At 37.0% G+C, this 23,718-nt stretch overlaps 1 protein-coding gene and 1 pseudogene across 9 annotated transcripts in view; one reads left to right on the top strand and one right to left on the bottom strand.

Moving 5' to 3' along the window:
* Nucleotides 1-23,718, bottom strand: part of BBS9 (Bardet-Biedl syndrome 9) — a 457,168-nt gene that overhangs the window by 29,939 nt on the left and 403,511 nt on the right. The gene's annotated exons all lie outside the window — the stretch shown is intronic.
* On the top strand, nt 4,890-6,921 carry LOC306668510 (small integral membrane protein 15-like; annotated as a pseudogene). The gene has a single exon. The product of its transcript is annotated as a small integral membrane protein 15-like (transcript).

Genomic DNA, 23,718 nt, shown 5'->3' with positions numbered 1-23,718 from the left:
TAAATTAGCTTTAAAATAGATGATAAATAAAACTTTTTATTGCTTTTTTTGGTGTTACTGTTACGATTACTGGCACACAAAAGAAAGTTCTTCATGAAGACTACACTAGCTATGACACAACACTATAGATTACCTCTTTTGGTGGTTGTTCTGTCCCAAATGAATGAAACTCATCTGGTTGAACATAAACTGTTTCGTTTTAAGTTTTTAAATAAACATTTGCCTTAGACTTAAAGAAGTAGAGGGAATTGGACAATTCTCTAATCTGTCTTGAAAAACTTGGCTGACATTTTATATATTTTTTTGCCACCGTCAAGGGTACTGAGAAACTCACTAACACTCTATTGAAATGGATTCTGAAGTCTGGTTGTTGTCCAGGTCATCTCATAATTTAACTTCTCTTCATCTGATCATTAAAATGACAGGTAATATCCCAGCCACTGCTGAAACTCTTTTATGTTTGAGGCTCAAGTTGATAGAAAACAAACCTCAGTGCTTCAAGACAAGGCTATGATACAAACTGAGGCCAAACCTTCTAAAGGGTGTAATAAATATATTTAAACTCTTAATTTAGAGAATATAGTTCCCTTTGCATGACACAAATAAACAAGACCAACTGGAGATGGCGAATGGTTTGGTGACCCTATCCTGGGAAACAAGACAAACACACTGTCCTGTTCCATCCCAGATAGAATAGGGTCTTTTGTACTGGCTCCTTTTCAGCTCATAATGAAGTGTTACAGAGGATGAAGTGGCTAGGTTTTGGAGGCCCCAGAAGGACAGGATGACTTCCAAGCTAAACACTGACAAGGATGGCCCCTCGAAAATTTCCCACTTTTATTAGGAATTCCAAACAAAAATGTTCAATATTAAGATTTTCAAGCTGTCAGGACTTAAGGCCAAAGAGCAACCTTAAGCCTTCTGAATGTGAAGAAACAGACTGCAGTGTTGGGTGGGAGAGCACAGCCCAACACTGGGCCCAATTCCCTCCTCTGAACACAGAACACTGAGGATTTCCATTTTCCAATACTTTTAATGCACACTTCCTTCAGGTTCCAAAGCTTTGTTCTGCTTTTCTAGCATATGCTTTTTCTTTGTTGAATATATTCTATATCCAGATGAAAGATTACACACACCATTTCCCTTTGTCCCAGAGAAAGAGAAACTGTGAAAGCTTCTACACTGATAGGGGACAGATATTAGCAGCTCATGAATCTCAGAACAGGGCTGTGACAATGAGTACTTCTTAAAAAGTAATGTAACATAAAGGCATGAATTCCTACCTGAACTTGTTAACATTCTGCTGCAGATTATGGCACAGAGATTGTGCAAGCCAAGTGATAACACATTCAACTTTCAAAACTAGGCTTCAATTATTTTGCAGAGTTCTCCATTAAAATACAAGAAACATGCAGAGAAGTGCAAAGATAGTATTAAATGGGTCCGAATAAGGAGATGATTCCATATAAAATAAAGAAGCAGTCCTTGATATTGTCTTGTTCCTCCTCAAACCGCAGCTGAACTGTTATTTTTATTTCTGGGGTCTGAAGCCACAATTTCAGCTGCCTAGTTGGAAACTGTCCTGCCTGGCAGGGTTGAATGAGTACTGGAGTTGGGGAGTTCAGCTAGCTCATCTCCTACTAGCTTCACCTCATCACTGACCTAAGGCAAGTTGCTTACAAATTTTAAGCCTCAGTTTTCTCTGTAACAACACAAACTTATAGTGATAACAAAAATAAAACAAATGGGCAAAGATAGGCCAGAATCAAGCACTAAACCTTCTTAGCAAAGGGACTTGACTTTAAGCTTTCCAAATACTGAGAAACCATTTCATGCAAGGGCAACTGAATCTAGGGGAGCACCATATTGTTACCCTCTGAAAGGCTGAAAGGAAAAGGAGTCAATGAAGAACATGTAGCATCAAATTCTTCTCTGATCTCCTTTCCTTGGGAAAGGCTGGAATATCTAGTTTTTAAATAATTTCATTTTTTTAAAAAAGAAAAATATTTACCAGTCTAAAGTCGTAAAGTTCATAATGGTGAATCATGCTATCACCAGCTCTGTTCAAGTCAGATAAGGTGAAATAACAGCAGGAGCAAGATAAGCACCCCATTTGTGAATAAAGAGATTATCTCCTTTTAATTAAGAGTAGACAATGAAGGGCTGGCGGGGCGGGGCTCTAGCTCAGTAACAGAGCACTTGCCTAGCATGTGTGAGGTACTGGGTTCAATCCTTAGCACCATACAAAAATAAGCAAATAAAATAAAGACATTCTGCCCATCTACAACTACAAAAAAAATTTTTTTTAAAGAGTAGACAATGAACCCAACTTATAAACTACAAAAAATGTTAAAGTGTTTAAAATGTGCCTATTTTATGCAAATCCATTAATTTTTACTTCCACTTCTAGATATTTACCCAATATATATGAAAACATAGTTCCACAAAAAAAAATCCTATATATAAATATTATATGGGGTGTGGAAGGTGGGACTAGAAAAGCCAAGAGGGGACTTCCTAAGTTGAGAAAAATGTTCTATATCATGATTTAGGTAGTGATTACATGAGTGGAAACAACTGTCAAAACTCATCTAACTATACATATAAGATCAGGACATTCTATTGTATACAACATATACCTTAAAAGAAAAGGTGACAAAGGACAACAACTATGAAATATTAATGAAATATACAAAGTAATTGTGAACAACTAGAAAGATATGCTGTTCTTAGACACAGAAATTCAATGTTATATCAGTTCTCCCCATGTTAATTTATCAACCATGCTCCTTCCCGCAGCATAATATCAAGCCCCACCCCCATCTAGAGCCTAACAAGATGGATAAAGTTTATTTAGAATATTAAACAAGCAAGACAATAATAAAAAAGCAAACTTTAACTGTAAAAAAGGAGAGTCATAGGGGAAGGACTCTACAAGACATTTAAACTCTACAAGATATTCAAACATATTAAAATCAGAAGTGTAACAATGGAACCTGTACAAAAAGGTGGACTAACATAACTAAACAGAAGATAAAGAAATAGGACTAACTACCCTGGGTTCTTTTTTAAAAAGTACTTTATTCTTTTTTCCTTATAATGTTTATCTTTAACATAAAAGTTATAGGTTGGATATGAGGTGTCCTCCAAAAGTGCCTATGTTAATGCAGGAATAGTCAGGGGTGAAATGGCTGGATTGAGAGAAATGTGACCTAATCAGTCCATCCTAGTTTGAATGGACTGACTGGTGGTAACGGTAGGCAGATGCAGTGTGGATGGAGAAGACAGGTCATTGGGAGTGTACCCTGGAAGGGTGCATCTGCCCCATCCCACTTTATTCTCTCTGTTTTCAGAGCACAAAAGGCCGAGTAGTTTTCCTCCATCATGCCCTTCTGCCATGATGGTACCTCACCTTGGGCCCAGAGCAATGGAATCAGGCCATCACAGACTAAACCCCTGAAACCATGAGCTCAAATAAACTTTTACTCCTCTAAGTAATTATTGTTGGGTATTTTGGTCACAGCAACACAAAAATGACTAACACGGTAAAAATCCCTTATATTTGGATGTGCTTTGAATCTTGAAAATTGCTTCTTCATGCATGGAACAATAGTTATGATCCAGAAAGAAAGAAAAGCAGAATTATAAAACATAAGCATATAGTAGCTTTATAATTAGCCTGTCCTTTCATTAGAGATTATAATTAGAAACCAAAATTTGGGCAGTAGGTATGCTCACTATTGCTAGAATGTCTGCTCCCAGGCTCTCTTAGCAGACAGAGCTAGGGGATATTATATACCATACACACAAATCTACTTTATTGTTGTACCTATAAATCTGTTTAGATCTCTGTATATCTATGCAGATATAAAGATTTAAAGCCATGACTTCATATACTACCTCTGATTTCAGTCCAAGGTTCACCCCTTCCATAATTCTAACCTCTCTGTTTAATCCTTATTCATATATAAACCCATTTCATAATTCAAAACCTACACCCCTTTGAGCAACAGTCACTAACATGGAGTACAGTTTCAATTTATACAACTCTTTTTTTAAACAAAAATTTAGTGGTAGATACACATTCCTTTATTTTTTTATGTGGTGCTGAGAATTGAACCCAGAGCCTCACATGTGCTAGACAAGTGCTCTACCACTGAGCCACAACCCCAGCCCTTACACAGCTCTTTTTGCCTTCAGCTTCACAATATCCAGACAAAATACTCAAGTTAGTGCTTTCTTCCCACTGCCTTCAGTGTGAATGTTATTAATTCACAAGAGTTAGGCTTAGCTATTACATTTTACATTCCACTTTGGGTTCTCCCATATTGCTGTTTTATCTATTTATTTTGGAGAGCAGGTATGCACAACATTACTATGGTTCTACGAATCAAAGCAATACACAAAGAGGTTCTCAGGAGAGGGCTACTCCTTCCTCACCCCTCCTATCATGTTCCCATCTTCCCTCTTCTTTCCATCCCTTTATCATTCACTCTCTATAGGTAACCAGCTCTTTACTTTTTCCATATTTGCATGTACTTTAATAGTAAAGTCACTCTAGCAATAAATGAACAAAAAAAGGGAGACAAAGAGAACTTAACACATGATCCTTCTACAAATTTGGGTCAAAACAGGCATACATGAAGCTTTCAGAGACTACACCTACTAAGTTTACGCATTTTTTCGAAAACATAATTATGAAAGAGTGCAAAGTTAAATCTACCAATGAGGTCAAGAAAATGTCGTCCTAAATTTTAACAAAGCATTTTAAGAAAGTCTAAAAACCTATTTTCCCAAACTGCCTCTCAAAACTTATATCAGAGTATCAGTTGCAACTTAAACTTTCACCACACATAAGAAATCATCAAAAATATATTGATGGGGAGTCCGCGTCTCTGGGGAGATGCAGAGGGGCTGGTGGCGGTCGCTGAAGTGGTGTCCGGCTGTCCGGCAGAGACCGCCGCGGCGCAAGAATTTAACCCTCTCAGAAGTATACTGTGGAACTAAAGAAGGCAAACCACCAAGGGTCATCTGAAATTGTGCTTGGCTTACTGATAATCCTGGACCAAATTAGAGATCACTACTTGAGCATAAGCCTACCCCCCAGTTTTCCTAAGACTGCTACAAAGATGTTTGACATAAAGGCTTGGGTTGAGTATGTTGTGGAATGGGCTGCAAAAGACCCATATGGCTTCCTTACAACAGTTATTTTGGCCCTTACTCCACTGTTCCTAGCAAGTGCGTACTGTCCTGGAAATTGGCCAAGATGATTAAAGCCAGGGAGAAGGAGCAAAAGAAGAAACAAAAATGTCAAGAAAACATTGCAAAAGCCAAACGACTGAAAAAGGACTGAAGGAATGAATAGGCTCTGCAACCAGAGAAAAATCATTTGGAAAATATTCAACTTTGGAAGGACTCACTAAGGTTTCTTTGAATTTCATGATAGTATTATTTAGTAAATGAAATCTGACCATATAGAAGAATCATGTTAGTTTTGACCTCAGTACTGTAGTTTAGGCTTGGGTATAGAAGTTTGTTGGTATTTACTGGCAATTATTATATTATAAATAAGCATTTATTACACAGGTTGAGTATCCCTAATCAGAAAATTCCAAACCCCAGATGCTCCAAAGTCCAAAACGTTTTGTGCACAAACATGATCCACAAGTGGAAAATTCCACACCTGACTTCTTGAAGGGTTTCAGTCAAAACACAAGTACACTAAAAATGCCATATAAAAATATCATATAAAATTACCATCAAGCTATACAAAACAGATGAATTTTTGTGTTTAGACTTAGGGTCTATCCTCAAGATATCTCATGTATATGCAAATATTCCAAAATCTGAAAAAAACAAACACTTCCAGTCCTAAGCATTTCAGATACGGGATACCCAATCTGCAAATTCTTAAAAACACAAGTGACTTAAGTCATTTGCCATTGTAGCTTTTGTACTGAAATGAAAACATCCTATGGAGAAAAATGAGTTTAGATTATGAACTTTATTCAAATAGTGGCTTAAAATGGGATCCTGTTCTGGACAAAGGATGTTAAGAATATAAAAGAATCATCCTCTCTAGGTGAAAAGTTTGCTTTGGCTTAAAGGAGATACAGTATATTAATCACATCTTTTATCATTATTGCTTATTCCTTGGAATGTAATCGTTTCTAGATTTCTCAAAGTAAAGTAGTATTAATCAGTGAGTACATAGGTCTATTTTCTTCATTTTTTTCTGATTTTAGCCTTTGAGACAACTGGCAATTATCAAGACATTCTCATTTTTAAAACCTAATTTTATAAAGAATTCTCTTGTGAATACTACCTTCTGGTTTTAACAGTTTTTGTACTTATGAACACTGCCATTTTCTTAAGAGATGAGTTGTTGAGAAGAATAACACTGATTTAAAGCTTGCAGTAAAAATGCCAAATGCTGTAATATCTTGGAACCTGTTTATTTTTGTGTTAATTAGAACACTGAAGTAGATAAAAAGTTTTGTCAGATAATTTGTTGATTATATAGATGGCACTTTTGGTTTTATTCCATTCTTTAATAACTCATAGGGAGTGATGTCCTGTACTTCTTGATCCAACAAGTTTGAGGTGAAAAGTAAATTTGATATTTTTTTTTACAAAGTTAGTTTATAACAGCTGTCATAAGTTCTTAAATAGTAAAGAAAGGTTTAAAATTTGGGAAGATTTTGTTGGGCATAATAATATTTGCACAAATAGGATAAATCATATTCAAAATGAGAGTGGTATAGTTGGAAGTTCAGAGTTAAAGGATCTTTCAGTTAGTAGTATAACTGGAACTTGTGAGTTTTAAACATGGCTTTTCTAAATGCATGGTCCAGTAATCTTATTCATTGTATTTAATAGCTTATTAATGTGTCTGCACCTCTGAGAATGAATTTTAGGTTATATAATTGTCCAACAGCTCTAAATTTAAAAATGAAACCAGATATTGAAATAAATTTGATACTTTTATAAGAAAAAAAATATATTGATGGTTCTACACTAATTGTGACTATTTATATTTTCATCAAACTCGTTTACCAAATTCTTTATATACAAATTACCACTTGTCCTCTGTGAAATTTATTAAAAAATTACAAACCATGGAAATGTCATTAGAAGTAATACATTCAAAATGTAACTGCTTTCCAACAATGAAGAACAAAATAATTTAATTGAAAAGTACTGAATTTCCCAGCAATTTCAGCTGTAACAGCATTCCTTGTGAATGTTTTCTATGATATAAGGGAGTGTGTGTGGTGGGGATGATAGTTAGTGCTGTCTCTGAACCTTAGGACCAATGCTGTGTGTGTTCTCTTCCTGACTTGGATGTTTCCCACTGCCAAGACCAATGCCCATGGAGCATCTTCCTTGCTTTAACAGGTGATATGCTGTTTCCATGAGCATGGTAACCATCTCTTTCATTTCTGATTTATCTTTCTTGTATTTCTTTTGCATAAAGGTATAGACACACATTTTCTTATATTCCTTCCTTCTTACCTGAAAGGAAGCAAACCATAATAGTATTCTGTATTTCCCTTTTTCTTTAAATAGTATATACAACTTAGCATGTTTTGAAGTTAAGCTTTTATATGAAATTAGGAGATCTGATACATGATAACACTGGCAAACCATTAAAGAAACAGTAAAGAAAAGTCACAGTACTTCATGCATACACTCAAGTCAAGAAATATTTTTCAAGTGTCCACTATATTCCAGGAACTACTAATGAACTTCAACAATAAAAATAATTTTAACCTTAAGGAACTTAAAATAGAGGGGAAAACTGAGAGACAAAAGGCAATTCTCTTACATTGAGGTAAGTCTATTATAGGGGTGAGCAATAGGAATCCAGAGAAACACAGAACTTTGATTGGGTGAGTGAGAGGAAGTGGGGATGTCAGCAAGAGCTTCTGGAGGAGGAATCATGTAAACTGAGAAATAAGGTCAATTAGGAACTGGCCAGGGTTAAGCAGTAACGCAGGAAGAGGCAGGAACTCCATCCACGAACAAATGTTTAAAGAGAAAATTCATCTTGTTCATGTAGAGTGGTGAGAGACAAGGCTAGAAAAGAAAGCAATGATGAGATCATGAGGTCACAAAGGGTCTCTTCCCACGGTAGGGAGTTTGGACTTGATCGTAGAGATGATAAGAGTCACTTAAGTAAGATTTTAAGACGATGGGGATTCTTTCTACATGTTCTGAAATACAGAAAATGTATCAAAGAAGAAAAGACCAGAGGAAGAAAGAACAGGCTGCTGCAACAAAGCAAACAGAGCAACAGTGGGGCCTGTGCTAGGCCAGTAGCCAGTAGGGACAGAGAGCAACAGGTTGAGGCAAGAGATGTTATACATCAATTTAACTCTAGCTTGGGCACTTTAGCTAAACAGGTGTTGATACCAATTCTGATGTATGAATACAGAGAGAAGAAGGCTAAGGGGTGGTAGAATGTGGGAGCTGATGACTTTAGTTTCTGAAAGTGTTGAGCTTAAGGTACTTATGTCATATTTAGGGGAAAAATCCAACAAGTGATTGGATATATGGAACTAGAACTTGGGAGAGACAAATGTTAGGATCCAAATCTGGAATTCATCAACATACAGAAAGTAATCAATGATAGAAATTAAAATCACCCAGTGAGAAGAGTCAAGGTCAGAACCTGAAGGAATACCAAAGCATCGGGCTAAGTGAGAAAGCCCACAAAAGAGGCTGAGGAGAGCAGTAGAGCAGATGTGGCAAGCTCACAGAACCAGGGGAAGAAGAATGTTCAAGAAGGGGGAAATGGTCAGCCAAGACCAGTGCTCAAAGGTTAAGAACGACAATAATGTGGGTCATTTCAGAAAAGCTTGATTCTGAAAGAAGTAGAAATAAATAGTAACAGTGTTTGAAGAGACCTGGGATCCAGGTAAATATATGCAATATAGATATTTTTTAAAAGGGAGAAACCTAGTTGAGTTTGGATGTTATTGGGAGAAGGAATGAGTTTGCATAGTCTCAGGTCAAATAAAGAGCACTGTATCATAATATGGAATGAAAAATCATAAAGTTAGAACCTCAGGTAGATTCACCTTGTGCTTAATGGAGAACAGATGAGGTCTGATTTAGGGATTCTTTAACACACATTTAATTAGATCCACTTTAACATGACAGTGCTTCCATTCTGAGATGGAACAGAACCCAAGTACCCTTCTTCTTTTTCCTTTTATTGTCCTCATTATCTCATAGAACCACCACTGGGAAGGAACTTAACACCTGGGTAAATTTAGTTCCTCATTACAGTTATTTTTCTTATGTTCTTACATTGTGGCTGTTGATGTTCTCAATATAAAGGATTTAATATTTCTATAATTTTCTTTGGAAAAAATGTGTCTCTAATTTGTCAAATGTACATTCTTCTTCAATGAAACTTAAGCCAATTTAGAATCTTTCATTTCAAAGTTTTGTCTTTATATTAATAACACATGTATGTTATAACTTTTGGCAAAAATGTACTGTATACATCCAGTAATGACTTACTAATTCCCCTTGTTTAAAAAAAAACAAAAAAGATAGCACACTGATGATAACCAGAGCTATGAAAACAGCAAACAAGTGTTTAGATATAAAAGGCTCTGATTCTTTTATCTCTACCTTCCCAATCAGAGATAGTACTTCAAAACAAACAAACAAATGACATAGAAACTACTCTTTAATTTTCAGGTCACAAGGCCCTTTTTGTAAATATCTGGTTCCTTTCATTAAATGGAGGCTTTAAGGATGATGTTACTTTCAAACTTTACAGTCTTCCAGGAACTAACTTACAAATAGAATTAAAAACTATGTAAATATATATTATATATACATGTATATATCATAGTTATATAATACATAAATCATGTATTATGTAGTTTGAAAAATCTTGCACTGTAATTTACACATTATATATATATGTATAATATATATATATATATATATATCTTCCAAACTTAACAAAAGGGTACAACAGAATCTATGTTTAATGGAAACAAACCTAAATAGACATTTAGAGATAACACTAATCCAGATGTTATCTGAAGACCACACTCCCTGTGTTTTGTTTTGTTTTGTTTTCATGAATGGTAAACGAAGTTCAACTCAGACCCTGGGACATAGTCCCTTCCACTTCCAACCTTGTGCCTATGTAAATAAATTCTGTCTAAGAAGTGTCCTGACTTATTTATGGCTATATTTTAGAGTCATCCTTAAAACAGTTACTTCTTCTGTGGAGATGATAGGCTTAATGTTCTGTGTTGATCTGGGCTCTGTTTTTGATCCACTTGGAATACTGGATGTTATGCAAAACTCCAAATTAGACCTGAAGATAAACTTAAGTGATGACATATATGTTTTCTCCTTCACTGGTAAGAGAATACCCACAACCTGGCAGGTCTGAGCCAAATACAGAATTGAAGACAATCTCTGCTATCTTTATGCATCATTAAAAAAAAAAAAAAGTACAGGGAACCAAAAGCAATAACAGAAGAAAATAAACTCTGGAATGACATCATTTTGTTGACTGTAACAGACTTAGTGAGGGGGGAGTCATTACCTGGCACAAATGCATTTTCTGCCAGCTCACAAATGTTTTAGCTGGTACATAGTTACCACATCATTTCTAAGTCATATTTTCCAGAAACTCTACTAGGCAACTTATGGACAGGATTAGTCTTCCTCACACCAAATAGGCAAATGTAAGAATGACTCAGAAACAAAGGCTCAAGGTGAGAAAGTGTAGAAAGCAGATCAAGTCACTAAAAAAGAAGGAGTTGTACATGGAAATTTGTCATACATTATAGGAAGGGTGGAGGACAATTAGGATCTACTGAGCACCTACTGGGCACCAGATACTGGGTCCAGGTACTTTATATATTTTATCTTTCTTGATATTTCAATATCCTTACGAAGCAGGCATTATGACCACCATTTAGAAATGACACTGGAGCAAATGACATCGAATTAAGATCAAGTAGGTTCACCCAATGCCAATCTTTAAGCTATTTTCAACTTGCCCAAGAAGTCCCATCCACCACACTATGCAAATATGTCCTTTTGAAGTTATATCTACACTGCAGTTCTACAGCCAGGGATTCTTAAGTGTTAGTTCCAAAAAATTAGCTCAAATCATTCTTTACCTCAAAAAGAGAGATTATCTCCCAGCAATGAGTTCAGTTTTTGGAGAAACAGGCTGGATCTGCTTTCAATCTCAAATGCCTGGTAAGGCAACATAGAAATATTTGTGAGATTGTTATTCTCATCACAGAATGAGCACACATAACATTTTCACCTCTTTTCCAGAAGAAATTGATCAGGCCTTTAAAGCAACAGCCAAGAATTTCTTTATGTAATCTTCCATGGCAGTTTTAAAACATCTGACGCAAAAAGGAATAAATCACTTTCCATTATAACAATCATAATAAAAAAGTCATCATGAATTGAGCATTTCCCATGGGCCAGGTCCTGTGCTAAGTGTGTTCCATGCATATTTCACAACACTACCATGATAGTAAATGAGGAGACTAAGATTCAGAAGAGTTAATTGATCAAAATCACATGACAACTTATGTGGTAAGTTAGGACACCAATCCAGGTCAGTCTGCCTTGATATTCATGTTCCTAAAACACAACGTCATCTCCAAGAAAGTATTTGTTGCTTATGTTAGATTAAAATGTGTTCAAAGTTCAGACATGCAAGAGGAATTATAGGTGAGAGTTACAAACAGGGTCACAGAAGGGGTCATGGGTGAAAGTTTAACAACAGATCTATAGCAAATAAATTATGTTAATCAGTAATACAACTAAGATGCAAATAAAAATTTCTGGATCTCAATCTCTCTCTGTCACAACTCCCCCCCCCCCATTTAGCCAATAAAACAAAAAGGGGGAGGAGACTGCTTAAAAAAAAAAAGAAAGAAAGAAAGAAAGAAAAGAAAAAAAAAGAAATCTATTTTTTAATTGATGAATTCCAGGCAAGACTTTTTTTTTCAAGTCTTTGAAAGTTAAAACGAATAAAACATAAGTTTTGGTATTTGGTCTTATTGGCAGCCACATTTGGAGACCTGAAGTTTTAGCTTTAGTTTAGTGCTTTCTCAGACACTGCAATACTGCAGCAAGGCCCATAGTAAACACTGTTAGAAGAAGCTCTAGCTTCACATCTTGTGACTCTGCTTTAGCACTGAATGCAGACTGGCATGGGCATTGTGCCGCACTCCTACTGACATTCCTTCCCTTCACCATCACTTAAAGCACACGCTGCAGCTGAACTGACCCATGTGTGCAACTCAATAGGCATGAGCATTGGGTTATTCACATGAGAATCAATTTTACACTAGACCAGAATAAAAAGTTGCTTTTAATGTACCAGAAAAGAGGCCAAAACACACACACCATTTCTTTGGCGGTAAAAACACCATACTCTCTCCATGTTCAGATAGAGAATGGTTGTATAATGGGCTACAAAAACATTATCAAAATTAAATCTTCTATTCAAATGTCATGATTTCAGATCAGAATGATGCTAAGTGACTAAAAAAAGTTATTTTAAATGTAGACTTGACCTTCTGTGTTTGTGGGGATTGCAAATTCTTTCAAAGGCAGTCTTAGGATGATGACCCCATTAGGATGACAATAAATTAAAACAACTGTTACTAATACTAACAATAAACCAACTTCCAGATCTCAGATTCCAGTGGTCTTGACTTTGGTTTATAGTGAAGTGAAATGCACAGAGGTCTTAAAAACTAGGAGCATACATCTCAGTGAATATCTACATATATTCTTGCAAATTTTTTCATTTTATCCAAACTTATCATTTGGAACCTAAAGATGACTTCACACACCTGGAGTATTGTTTTGACAGTATTTTTTATTTACACTGATAGATCCATTGCAATTGCCTAGGTTTTAGCAATACGAATTTTAAAATGCAATCTATAATAATTATACTTACCATATGTTATTGTATCAACAATGTCATCAGTGCACATTTTTTGATTTTGTAAAAAAAAAAAAAAAAAAAGAATATTAAGACGTCTCATTTCTCTTTTCTGTGGCTACTATGACTACATGTCCAAGACATTAAGCCTTTTAATTTTTTTGTAGGTTAACTGTTTCAAGGTTAAATGAGGATTCTGGGCTGTACTATATAATACGGTACCTGTTTGACTTAATGGAAACCAGTTCACTTAATTTGGGGATAATGGAATTCTGTCCTGTCTGAAGACTGAAACAGTCAAACAGCACTATTTTAGAGAAGGAGGAAAAGTTAATATTTCATTTTCTTTTATGTAGCTATTTTAATTTTGAAGAGACCTAGGTATTAGGACTGTCTAGAATATTAACAATGAGAACCAATTTTCACATTGGCATATATCAATATTATATCTGAAGTATATGGTCCCTAATACCTGCTGCAATAAGAGCAGAGAAAGTTCTAAAAGGAAGAGTCTCTGAAGAATAACATAAGAAGAAAAAGGCAAAATGGGGTATACTGAGCACTAGTAAGCAAGAGCTGCCTGGGGGAAGCCAGATGTCCACCATCACAAATAGGGGTGGGTAGGTGCTGGTGGATATTTGGTTTTTATTTCTACTAAAGCCAGAACAAAAGGAAATGAGCTTAAATTGCAACAGGAGGGATTAAAGTTAAACATCAGGGGGAAAACCTTCCTGATGAGAAGTCTTGTGAGATAATGGAATACAAAATTGAGAGGCGGTAGAAGCCTATCCCTAGAGATACTTAAGAACAGACATCTATCTTCCTTCTATGGTTTGATGTAAAAGGGCCTGGAATATTATAATGGAGACTTTTAGATTTATCTTCCAGTCCTAAAATACTATTGCTTTATTTAATAGACTGTTTCCTTGGCCCCTCCACTGAAGCTATGATGAATGAGCCAGGGGAAGCAAGCAGCAGCACCAAATTATTTTGACCTTACTTGGATAAAAGCAATGCTCAGAGATCCTGAACCACAGCCTATGCCCAGGTGTGGCTAATCTTAGGTTAGTTAATGAATGTGTCTCATGAGAATTTCACAGAATTACAACAAGTTTGGACCATGCTCCTTCATTAAGCAAAAGAACTATAAAAATGTTTTCATTTAAAAAGGGAAGCAATCAAATTGTAATGTGATGGGAAGACTGAAGTAAGTTTCATTATCTTGTTCCTATCCAGAATTATCCATATAATACCTAGACTGGTTTGGAGAAGATTCAGTTGTTCTACATAATATCAGAGCCAAGAAAGATAGAGTACTACTCTCTGTACACCCATCTATCCCTCACCAAGCATCTTCCATGGGCAGACTCTGCTAAGAGCTAGGGGTTTCAATGGTAAGAAACACAACCCTTATCCCTATAGACTCCACAGCAGGGTTGGGGTATGGGAAAAAAAATCTCTATAATACTGTGTGACTCTAGATACAGTATGTTTGGCAAACAGCATCAATGTCTCAGGCAGAGAGGAGTGTTAGGAGTTGTGATGGAGGAAGGGAACAGGAATGGCCTTAGAAAACATCAGTGCTGAGAAGGACTACAGGAGTCAGATGGAGTAGGCAAGATGGGAATCCTAGGCAGAAGAGTAACAAGCCTGGGGACAAGGGAGACCTGAAGATTAGTGGAGAACATGGTTCCTTTTGGGAGCTGCAGCTGGGTGAGAATGAGAGCAGCCTAAGTGGCTGGTGGTTAGTGAAGTGAAGGGGCTGGAGGCACATCGTGACTGGACCATGAGTCCAGGTATCTGGGAATTAACTGGGAGGCCACGAAATACTTCAGTCCCCCTGGACATGATCAGATTATGTATGTCTCCATGGGTTGCGTAAGACAAGGAAAGTCATCTGGCAGCGTATTTGACTGAGATTTCTCAGTACCTGGATAGTGATTGGGTCAGGTGGGCATAGAGTAATTACCAGACTGTTAAATCTCATATGTCCAAGCCATAACCCTATTTTTATTGGGTTAAGTTGCTGTCCAAAGCTTCAGCCAGGTAACCCTGCTGGCTCATCCTGCCTCTGTGCCTGGCAGCTAAATGATGAGATTATAATATTGCGGTAACTCTTTGCGTTTATTTTTAAGAGAAGAAAAAGGGAGGGGGAGGCTTATTGTTGACTAATTCCATTCTTAAAGAGCAGTTTATATCACTCGTACCCTCTTGACACTAAGAATTTGAAAATAAAATGTCAAGAGTCACAGAGTTCTACTTTATCATCATCAAATTTCCTGTGGTTTCAGAGCAATTATCATAGTGCTTTACCCATCAGCTGTGCAATGTTTATTCCTGGTCTCCTACAGACACAAAAATGTTTAGGAAATCAACTACAAAGATTAGTGTGGCCTTTGGGGACAATTCCATTTCTGACGATCATTTTCACCAAAAGCAGGGAGCAGCATTATGAATCATCTGTGACCACTTATGCTTAAGCTGAATACATTAAAATTTAATGGTTTCGACACAAGAAGCCAGTCCTAAGCCTGCACATCAAGGCACTAATGTGTTGGGCCTAATTGTACTTAGACAAAGTCAGTCAGGAATGTACGGCAGTCAACTCTATTTTGCTGTAAAATGAAAATTATGTATCTCTAATCACAAGCAAGGTTTCTTTTTTAAAATTCATTATTCATGATTTCATTCTCTTTAAATTATTCATTTTCCCAAATGTTATTGCTGTAGCCTTTTAAACTTTTCTACTCCTTCACTTTCAAGTGATAAATGCCTGAGAACTGAGCAGTGGCAGGACTTTTGAATATAACAAAATGCTTTTTCAACATTCTGCTGGCTTCTGCTCACAATTATTCTGGATTGTGAATACAGACTGGCTATTCAAGGTTAAGACTGTCACCTTTCATTTGGTCTAAGAGATAAAAAGTTCATCTAAAAAATGGCCTAGTTCTAGAATTTTCATTTCCAATAAAACTTAAATTTTGAAACAAGGCCTCCTTCATATCTGGCTCCTGACCACCTAACCAATGCAGCCTCATGGCATTGTCCCCGAACACATTGGCTTCCTTTCCTACCTCCATTGAGTCCTTTGCATGTCCCGTTCCCTCCACCTGGAATGTCCACTCCGCCTCCACTCTTACTACTGAGACCACCAAGTACATCTTCATATGCTAGTCCTTCCCAACTTTCTAGTCTCACCTTATATGTCCCCCACCCCCCCACTCAGAAAGGTCTTTTTTGGTCTTTCTGAGTACCTCCTTTCCCTACCATTTACTCCTTATTACACTACCCTACTTACTGCGTTCATAATATCACAGTTTATCTTTTTCACTGTTTTTATATTGTTTTCCTTTCCCACTAGGTTGGATGCTTTATCGGGATAGTCTTTGTCTATTTTGTTCATTGTATAACCAGGCTCTTGTATGGTAATGAGCACACAGTAGGTACTCCATAAAAATTTATAGGATAAATGAATTTCTAATCAATAGATAATAATTAAAGTACATTTTAATTCCAAACCAGTTAAATAATTTCTATTTGTTGCTAGTTCACCACAATTCTATGAACTGACTTCATGAGTCATCAAAGGGCACCACAAAGTAATCAGCAGGGTCACAGGTCATATCCTTAAACTTGGGATGTTGTAGATTGAAGGATTATGTCACAGACTCCCATTGACATGAGTATCCTGAGATCCTAACAGAGGTAAAGAAAAAAAAAAAAAACTGAGATGAAGAGAGGTCATATGTGAAACCATCTTCCTCTCTCAGCAGCCTACAAATGCCACACAGGGCTAGGGATATAGCTCAGTTGGTAAAGTACTTGCCTCACAAGCACAAGGCCCTGGGTTCAATCCCCCGCACCACGAAAAAAAAAAAAAAAGAAATGCCACAGATCCCTGTGCAGCTTGCTTTCAGACTGAATCCTCCTCTTGGGTAGTTAAAGAGGACACGCTCTGCCCAGGTTTGCCCCTCATCAGTTGTCCTGGTCCAACATCACTGCCCTCTTCACTTGAATCCCCTCTGATGACAAATCACTAACCACACTATTTTATCCAAAGCACTGAGGCTAAATACCAAAGGACTGGAACTAGATGGGTCAAGTTAATAGAGGGTAAGTCTCTGAGTGACTAAATTCCATTTTCAGAGTCAAAAACAAAGTTTGACTGGTACCTTTGAGCATGTTATGCTTTTTTAAATTAAGTGATGGTTCTGGCTAGCATACAATGTATTACTACCATAAGGAAACCTAAGGTTCAGATATTAAACATGAATTAATGATGATGGCATTTAAAGTAATTCAAAGTTACTCAAATGGAAACTGAGCACGTAATTACTAGACATTCTTGGCAAATGCAAATGAAAAAAGCAAAAGATCTTCAGATAAGCAGTCCAATTAAGTACCTTGGGATTATTGAGAGATGATTTTACAAGTATTCAAGACAGGGTTATCATAGTATTTTTTGGAGTACCAGTAAGTTCTTCACAACACTTCTTTGAAAAATTACTATTGGCATTTGCAGACCTGAAGCCAGGGAGAGGAAAGGTAACTGGTCTTGTTAGAAAATTTGTGCCTAAAATGACAACAGAAAGGGGCTTAAGTACTTGTTGAATAACTGATGAGCCAGATAAAGATTAGAGAAATGGAAAGGCTTAAATTTCAACTTCCAGTCCTACATACAACCCTTTAGATTAGGCAGGTCTTCTTGCAGGCCAGCTTGTACTTCTCATTACTCATTAAAACAAGATTTTGGAATGCCTCCTGAAGTCATTCAAACTGCCCTTTTGTAACTTAGGTGGCTAACGTGGCAATATAATTTACAGAGGATACATTATGTTAGACCTTACAGCAGATCTGTGATGTTCTCAGATGCCCACCAAGGACTCCAGCAAATTGACACCTCTAAAGTCATTTTCCTGGCATCTCGAGATGAATTTAGTGCCAGGTCTTCAAATGTGAATAGCTCATATGTCATCCCATTATGCCACCTGGCCTCTGACCAGCACACCTTTAAAATAGATTTATTTAGGCTATAAACTTACAGGACAGTGCCTCTGTCTTCAAATATATTACATTTAAACAGCTGGGAAAATAAAATTCCAATTTTCCAATGCTGAAATTTCTGAGGCTAATTTGAGAAACAGTATGAAGAAGGCTATCAAATTCTATTAAAGACACAAACTTAGGTGATGTTTTACAATGTACTAAGGGAAAAACACACAAGATGCAAAACTTCAGGCTGGGAAAACTCTTGAAGGTTCATCATCCTTGTGTTCTACTTAAGGCTCAGTTAACATGACAAGTGATAAGAGTTTCACAACTTTAATTTTAAAAATAGTTTCAGATAGGGAGCATAGTCCATTAGAACCCCAGAGTACATTATTCATTCTCTGTTAATAAACTCATTAATTCCTGTTGCCCTGAAAGATACTTATTGTCTAATAATTTTTGATAGACTGTGAATTAACCCAAAATGAGGGTATTCTCAAGAAAATCCAAATATGTAGTATTTCAAAACATTGTGGTCGTGTCACATGTTGTCAGTTGTAATAAACAAAAATAGTCATAATGTAATTTGTACTCACATGGATTTCAGGTCCTCATTTAGAACACACAGCAATTAGAGAAACAGTGTAATGCTAAATGCCAGTGGGCAATATTGACAGTATTAGGTTGAAGCATATGAAATTGCTAACATTATGTAATCTAGAAGAGAAAATAATCAGCAAAGGGTTGAATATTCAGGGAAGGCTTTCTCCAGGAAAGGCAGACATGGGATAAGCATTCATGGACAAAACTGAACTAATAATCTGTCCCCCTCAAACTCTGTCTTCTTCCAATTATGCCTTTTCAATGAATGGCTCACCAGTTACCTGGAACCAGCCAAGTGGAGCTCTCCCTGATACATCTTTTCCCCTCAACCCTTATCTCCAATCAATTACCAAGCCCTTCTGATTTTACCTCCATTGCTGATCCTAAGTCTGAGCCTCCATCATCTCTTGCCCTCATGTATTTTTCCCATTTTGCAACTGAATATCTGTATGATTACTTCATGTCTGAAAATATAGGCTCCATGACAGCAGAGACTATGTCTGTTTTGCTCACCATTACTTTTCTGTTGCTTGCTAGAAACCTGGAATGTGAGGAAAGAATAAGTAAAGAAAAATAACTAGATGTTTAGTCAGCTTTTTTACTTCTGTGACTAAAAGATAAGAACAATTTTAGAAGAGGAAAAGTTTATTTCAGAACTCATGGTTCAGAGATCTGAATCCACAGACGACCAGCTCCATGCCTTGGGGCTCAAGGTGAGGTAGAACATCATGGTGGAAGAATGTGGTGGAAGGGAACAGTTTATATCATGATTAGGAAGCAGAGAGAGACTCCACTCACCAGATACAATATATATATACCTTAAAAGCACACCCCCAATGCCCACCTACTCTAGGCATGACATACATGCCTTCAGTTATTACTCAGTTAATACCCACTAGAGGATTAAATCACTTATTGGTTAAGGCTTTCATAACCCAATCACTTCACCTCTGTATGTTCTTGCATAATCTCACACATGAGCTTTTGGGGAACATATCATGTCCAAACTACATCACTAGAGGTAAGAGTTCAAGATAAAGAGGAGACGCCTAGCATGCATGAGGCCTGGGTTGTTTATATGCCACAAAAGGGAAAAAAAAGAAAAAAAAGAGAGAGAAGGAACAAGTAAGTCATATTAGGAAGAGCCTGCAACTACTACAGTAAGTTTGGAATTGTTCTAGTTAGGAAGCTTGGGATTTTTCTGTGTCCCTCTGAAGAAAAAACAAGAGGAGGTGTGGTGCTCATTGATATAGCACTTATATTGGCTATTCCTACATACTAAAAAAAAAATGCAAAGTCTATCAAGACACATGTAAAACTTTATTTTCCATTAAAGATAAGGAATGAATATATGAAAGAAGAAATGTTGCAAAGCTTATAAGACTCTCAGGTAGAAGCATGCCACTCCTGTCTCTGCCCTCACCATGCTCCATGTGCTGACCTTGGAAATCCTCCCTCTCTTGGCTTCCATGTGGCTACTTTCTCACAGTTTTCCTCTTACTCATTCTTTGGCTGCTTCTCCTCAATTTCCAGTGTTGGCTCCTGCCCTTCTACCTGATCTCTAGATGCTGGAAGACTACTCAGCTTAGATCAGACCCCTTCTCTTTCTTCTCCCCATGTAAGCGAGCCCATTCAGCTTGGAATAATACCAATAGCTGCCATCTCCTGAGGGTCTATCTGCAACTCAGGCTTTAACTCTGCACGTTAGTCCACTTGACATTTACAAGTGGGTGCCAGTTAGGCCTCTCAGATGGAATGCAGTCAAAACTGAGCCTCTGATTCTGCCATCCCCCAACCCACATCCCACAATATTGTTCTTCCCTCAGACTTTCCCAGTTCACCAACATCACTACTGTCCACCTCATAACTAAAACCAATATTCCAGAAGTCATCTCTTCCCCCTCCCTTTATTTCACCCTCTATATGCAGTCCACCACCTAGTTCTATATTTTCTGGCCTCTAAAATATGCCTTAGATCTGTTTCTATCCCTATTGCCACAATCCATCAAGATGGCTTCTCACTCACACATCTACAATAGTCTCTTGAGCTATCCCTGTTTCTATTCCAGCTGTTTTCCAATACATTTCCCATACATCAGTCATAGGAATTTTTAAAAGCATAGATAAGATCATGTAACTTCCTTACTTAAGACTACTTGATAGCTTCTTACGATTCATTGGATAACTATCATTTAAATTCCTTGCCATCGAACGCAAGGAATAGTACATGATCTAGCTCTTCCTGCCAACTCTCTTCATCCACCATGAAATCTCTGTTTTTCTTTCACTGCATGTAATACAACCTGCAATTTCCCTGTTTAGTTGTACAACTGTCTATTACCTGGCTCCCCACCAGAATGTAAGCTCCATCAGGGTAGGAATCCTGTCTCTCTTATTAATAATCACATCCCTGGCACCATATTTGAACACTGTGGCATTTAAAAAAATACCTGTTAAATGAAAACAAAATTGTCCTATGTTATAAATAAATAAATTTAATAAACAAATTTAATAAATAAATTTCACCTTTTAAGGACCTTATGTGTGTTAATTATGTTGTTAACATTGTTCTCTGGATCAAAACAAGAATGGATTACATATGCTTAATTATATTTAAGAGGCCTCAGTATAACTGGTACAATTTATAAGTCTGGGAGAGAATAAAAAAAGACAGTTACTAAAATAACATGAATAATCGGAGGCATTACTGAAACAAAGGAGAACTGAGCAAAGTTTAGAAATGGGAAAGGAACAGCATTAAAGAACTACTTGACAGATCAAGTGAGATGAATTTGAAGATATAAGGTCTCTGAGGAAATCAGAAATAGGAGAGATGCAATTGATCATTGTCTTTAGGATATTTGTTCCATGCAGAAAGAGCTGGTTATATGGTAGTGAATGACACAGACATGATTTCCCTTCTGGTGAACACAGAGTATAATGGGGAAATACAATAATACAACCTCACTATGAAGATCCAAATACGAATTCTATTTCAGCTACGAAGAAAATGTCCAAGAGACCATGGGCAAGAATAACAGGAGTCACAGAAGACTTCTTCCAGGAAAGTGAACTATTAATGGAGATCTGAGAATGGATAGAAATTAGCCAGTGAGCATGTGTGTATGAGGGAGGTGGCAGGCAAGGGCAGGTAGGAGGTGTTTGGGAGTGAATATAGGACAATATTCAAGCATATGCAAAGACCAGAAGCAGAAAATAGTTTGATGAGTAAAGGGAAGGGACACTGTGCAGTCAGGGAGGAGTGGGCAAGGGGAATTGGGAGGGGGGATTGCTGATAGAGAAGTGGATGGAGAGAGCCAGGAGAAGTAGGGACCAACAGGTCAAGGAACACCTGATTTTGATTCTAAGAGTAAAGCACATTTTCTCCTGAGAAAGAACAGAAAGACAAAAGATAAATAAAATTACCAATAACATTTTAAGTGAACTAGTGGAAAGTGAAGACTGCTCTGGACAGTCTTGAGCTCCCTGGGTACAAGAGAAGAGAGGTCTTCTGCACAGGTTGGGGGGAAAGAGATCTGAGTTTGAGAAAAACAACAGAGATTAACTCTGTTGGAAATGAGACAGAAATTCACTCAAAAACCATGATTAGCAGAGAAGGGTCCAGATAAAGTCACGCAGCATAAAAGGAGGCAAGAAAGAGAAGGGTCGGTTTTATGTTTAATTCTAGCAACAATCTCTAGTTCCAGAGTAGATCCATGAAAAGTCAAAGATTTGCCCAGGGCTAGGATCTGTCATGGACCTCGAGGAGAAATCCACAAGGTTTCAAGAGTGCAGAATAACAGGCCAGTTGAGGGACAAATGAAGGTGGATGCATGTGCCAGAATGTGGGATGGGGACAACAGAGAACTGAGTAGCATGAAACTGAGAAAGGGAGGAAATAATGCTTGGGTAAGTGATTCAATTCAAATCAATTCCACAAAGATCTGTTGAATACCTTCTAGTTCCAATTGTATTAGATTTCAGATATGTGGGAATGAATGAATGACATCAGGGATGTCACAGTCTAGTAAGGTGATACCATGAGACAGCAGAGTTGCAACAGTGGCTAATAAATTCAAAGGCATGATGAAGATAATATGAACATGATTTTTATGATATAAAATGTTTTAATGATTACTATAGTTTATCAAATTTATTTATTAGGGAAACTTCTCAAGAATTGCTTTGCTTCTTTTCTGAAAACCAAAACAGATTCTTTGATCAGAAAACTTTAAAACTCATAGTGCTTCGCTAATATTAACAGTAAAAAAACTAATCTAAATATTATATAACCAAGCAATTTTAACTAGTTACATAATGAATCTGTCTCAAATAATGAAATATGATAGCCTCTTATTTCACTAAATGATGAAAAAGAGAAAGAGGTTTTGGTCCTGAAAAAGATACAAAAACAAAATTGTCAGGTGAAATTTTAATGCAAATGACAAAGTATATAATTTTTTTGTTATTGCATTTTTACTTAATAAAGTATATAATTTATAGTGGAGCACACCTCTAATCCCAGAGCAGCTCAGGAGGCAAGGTTTTGGGGAGCGGGGCATGGGGATCTTGAATTCAAAGCCAGCCTCAGCAACTTAGTGAGACTCTAAAGAAAATATAAAAAGGGCTGGGGATGTGGCTCAGTGGTTAAGTTCCCCTGGGTTCAATCCCTGGGGAGGGAGGGAGGGAGGGAGGGACGGAGGAAGGGAGGGAGGGAAGGAAGGAAGGAAGGAAGGAAGGAAGGAAGGAAGGAAGGAAGGAAATGGGGCCCTCTTCCCCTTATCTTGATTTGTTATTCTTTATTGTACTTTTCATTGTCTGAACTTTGTTTCCCTGTATAGTGACTGTCCCCTGCCAGCATGCAAATTCTCTGAGGGCTATGACTGTGTTTGTCTGGTTCACCACCGTTCCCCAGTACCTAGAACACCTGACAAGAGTAAGCACTCACAAATCACCTTACGGATCCAAGTCTTGGTTGTCAGACATATGATTTTTAATACAAATGATAAAGTATATAATTTATAGCTTTTTGTATGAGTTAACGCATTCAATTTAAAAAAATTATCACAGTCTGGTGTTTTATCTACCTTTGAAAGGAAAGATTTATTTCTTTAAAAAAACAGATTAAAAAACATCAGGTATTTATTTGCACAAGTATGCAG

The sequence above is a fragment of the Sciurus vulgaris genome (genome assembly GCF_902686455.1).
Source record: "Sciurus vulgaris genome assembly, chromosome: 8".
Classification (NCBI taxonomy): Eukaryota; Metazoa; Chordata; class Mammalia; order Rodentia; family Sciuridae; genus Sciurus; species Sciurus vulgaris.
This window is presented reverse-complemented; position numbering and strand designations above follow the sequence as displayed.